This window comes from Anthonomus grandis, unplaced genomic scaffold, assembly GCF_022605725.1.
Source record: "Anthonomus grandis grandis unplaced genomic scaffold, icAntGran1.3 ctg00000677.1, whole genome shotgun sequence".
In the NCBI taxonomy this organism is placed as follows: Eukaryota; Metazoa; Arthropoda; class Insecta; order Coleoptera; family Curculionidae; genus Anthonomus; species Anthonomus grandis.
In genome coordinates, this window is record NW_026088571.1 from 20,745 (window position 1) to 24,657 (window position 3,913).

At 30.7% G+C, this 3,913-nt stretch overlaps 1 long non-coding RNA gene across 2 annotated transcripts; it reads left to right on the forward strand.

Moving 5' to 3' along the window:
• The first annotated feature begins 443 nt into the window (after window positions 1-443).
• On the forward strand, window positions 444-2,206 carry LOC126749752 (uncharacterized). 2 transcript variants are annotated; one of them, XR_007665323.1, is made up of 4 exons: window positions 444-1,326; window positions 1,488-1,625; window positions 1,696-1,829; window positions 1,886-2,206. It is a non-coding gene; the product is annotated as an uncharacterized LOC126749752 (long non-coding RNA). The 2 variants fall into 2 exon arrangements; XR_007665322.1 differs by having other exon boundaries at window positions 444-1,625.
• The last annotated feature ends 1,707 nt before the right edge of the window (window positions 2,207-3,913 follow it).

A 3,913-nucleotide genomic window follows, 5' to 3' on the forward strand; every position in this document is an offset into this window, starting at 1 on the left:
GCTAGCCATACAGCCAAAGATATGAATTTTTATTTCCAAAAAAACACGATTTTTCGGACCCGAGGTCGCGTGCATAATATAGTCGCAGACGCTCCTATATAACAAGTAGACGCTTCGCGTCTACTTTGGTCCGTGGGGACCAGTAGAAATTTTTAAAATTTTTGTCAGTACTACAAAAAAAAATCTCCACAGTTATCCAAGGAGTGCCCTAAACACGCAGTGGGGAAGAGACCTGCCGTATCCTCATAAGGCTCTGAGTTCAAATCTTAGCCTCGGCATGGTGCTCTACCCAACTTTTTCTTTTTTTAGTACTTCGAAAAAATTAACATCTATAGTAAATCCAAAAATCTCATCCATTATTCTCTAAGAGACCAACATACAAAATTGACGAAAAACAAAGAAAAACACAAAGTCACGGTCTCACAACATGTAATTAAACGGGCTACACGTGTTTCGCTCTAGTTAGAGCATCATCAGGCCTTTAGAAGCCATCCACACACTTATGCTGTAACTGATGATGCTCTAACTAGAGCGAAACACGTGTAGCCCGTTTAATTACATGTTGTGAGACCGTGACTTTGTGTTTTTCTTTGTTTTTCGTCAATCTATAGTAAATACAGAGAGAAAAGGAAAGGTCTTATTATATATTATAATCAGAAATAAATTTCATTGAAATATTACTTACTTATTTCTGGGTATCATGCTTCAGAGAACCATGATGTGTTACAATACGCTCCGCTCTTTAATTTTAGTTTAGTAGAAAATATTCTCAAAACCTGCATATATCAAAATTATGTCAAGGTTCTAAAATGAATCGGTAATAAAATCGTAAACCAGATCAACATTGGAAATAATTTAAAAAATTTGCTTTGGTCCGATTGAAAAAAGTACTATACTAGCAAATAGTTACATCTATTCTGTAGCAATAAAAGTTATAAAATTCTGTCTATTATTAATTTTAATCTTATAAAGTGTATCGTTTAACTCTTAGCCATTATTTACAATTTAATTGTTAATTATGCCTAAAAAAACGAATTAACAACTTTGGTATTGTTTGGAAGGTAAACAGCTTAATTCCTTTATGTAAAGCCACCTTAACATGTTTTTGCATAATTCTGACTCACGTTGGTTGCTATCGGGCTTAAGCCATAAAAATCGAAGAAAAAAAGAAGAAGACGAAGAGACTTTCACTTGTCATTTCAATGTCACTTTCCGGCCCACAAGCATAAACGCCACCGGCAACGGAAGTTCCCAAAATCCAAACAAATGTTGGAAGATATTTTTAAGTCTCCACATCTTTCTTACTTTCCTATATGAAAATAAAATGTAAGTATCACAATTACACACATACAAGTTTTTTTTTTTAATTCAGTTTCATAATTACCAATTTTTAGTGAATAATCCTGAAATTTATGAAAATACATACATTTTAAGGTTATGTCATAATGTTTTGATTGTTATATTTGATTTTGTTTTTGTTATTTTAGTGGACTACACCAACAAAGGTTATGTGTTTTGCACCAGATTGAAAGCATCATAGCGAAAAACGGACCTGTCATATCTTTAAATTTTCAAAAGAGCCCCTGGAAAAAGAAAAATGAATATCTTTGCCAAGGAATACTAAGGTATTTTTACTAAATCTTTCATTTTTTTTAATACCTAAATGAGGTAATCTATAAATTTTGTTCCTTGTAGGCAAATGGATAAAAAACCTTCAGTCCATGCATTGGTATGTAATTGTTGACAAAAATACAATGAATGGCCTCACTACTTTTCCACATGCAAAGAGGTTAACCAAGGAGAAATTAAAGAAATTGTCAAAAACCTAGGTAAGTCTATACTTCCAACTTATCTTTATTTTTTTCAAAGCTTGATTTTTTTCAAGGTAAATACAGAATTGCTTAGTACAAACATATCTATACCGATTTCAAGTTCGTCCACTTCTTTGGAGCATGGTACTTCAAACAGAGACACTGTCAACAATTTTGTAGAAGGTGAGCCGGTGTCAAATTCCAGTAAGGGACATGATTTCAATTTTGCACCAACAGCAGAGCTAAAATTCATTTTGCCGCAAAAAACTGGAGGATGTGAAAGAAAAAAGTGCAGAAGTTAAAATTAAGTTTTTCATATGAGCACATAAAAAATAATCATGACAAAGTTCAGTTGTATACAGGTTTGACATGTAATAAATATTTTTGTAATCTTATTAAGTTAATTAGTTTTATACATTATTTAAATAATAATTGTATACTTCACATAGAATATGCAGAAATTATATGTACATATATAAATTTTTTTATTAAGATAAGGATAACATGTATTAAAGCATAACACATAATATAGACACACACGTAATATCTTCATTAAAAATTATGATTGTATGTTATGTAGCATTAGAGCCTAAAAACATTAAGGAGAATAAAGGTCGTTATTGGCAAATGACAATATTATTTTCACTATTTCCTACATTTTTGGTGAAGGGAATAGGCTCTGCCCTAAAAAGCCAGGTTAAACCAAGAGCAAAAAAGTTTAGGTCTCATGAGTGTAAGTAAAGTAAACCTTTCTATTAAAAAGGCCATCCAAGATAAAAAAAATATACTAAAAATATTAATGTTAATTCTTTAGCGACATCTAGGGTGGATATGCTGAATCAACTCATCAATTAATTCACTGTCGTACTGATGAAAGTTATGGCGTATTCACCAAAGTATGCAGATAATCGCTGATTTCAAAATAATTTTATTTGCGTTTTCAAATTATGCTTAAAATTCAAAACTTCTTTTTTTACCTTAAAGGCCATGCAAAACTTAGTAGAAAAGTTTATTAAGTAAATTTTCCACGATTTATACGTGCCACAAGATAAAGGGAAAACAGGGTCCCATTTATTAGGATATTGGGATAAGAGAACCAGGTTTTTATGTCGATTTTTTCATTTTTATTTTGAAAAGCAATTGTAATAAAATATAAAAAGAATTAACAGGAAAAGAATCGGTAATAAAAGAAACTATTAACGAATTGAATCGAAGCTATAGAAGCCGAGATATTAGTAAAAATGTGGGAAAAACAAAAGAAAACTGGTTTTTTCCCACGGTACAATTTTTTTTTTTTTTAATGATTATTGACAAATTTTAAAGTAAGCCCTAAACTAACAATTTCCAGTAAAAAAACTCAATAAAAAAAAAATTTTTTTTTTGGTCGAAAATCGAAAGGGGTATACCCACGAAAAATTTCAAAAAAATGATTTTTATTTTTTTCTGAATTAACTGTGAGTCTGAGAACTTTTTGTTTCAAACAAAAGTTCTCGGGAATATTACGAGGTATCCGTATGTCAAAACGAATCGGTTCTAGCTATCATAGAATCGGAGAAACTTGAAAAAAACTGTAAAACATAAATATCGAATTATCAAGAGCCCTATGGAAAAATATCAATTTTTTATTTTTCTATCCTGCACTACTTCAGAGTACCTTTAAAAAAGGTTATTACCAATTTGACTCTAAAATGAACAGAAACCCTATTTCTTTGCAATTTTCGATTTTCGAACAAAATCCGGGGTCAAAATGACCATTTTTTCAAAATATGCTCTGAATTTAAAATTTCTTTTTTCTGGTTAAAGACCATTCAAAAACTAGTAAAAAAGCTTAATAGCAAAATTTTCCACGATTTAAAGGAGTGCCACAATATAAAGAGAAAGATTAGGTCCCATAAGAATTCATGTTTGGGGATAAGAATACCGGGTTTTTTCGTGGATTTTTTTGATTTTTCAGTTTTATTTTTGAGAGCCAATAGTAATAAAGTATTAAAAGAATTGACAGGAGAAGAATAAGAAATAAAAGAAACCATAAACGAATTGAATCGAAGCTATAGAAGCCGAGATATAAGTAAAAATGTGGGAAAAACAAAAGAAAACGTCCT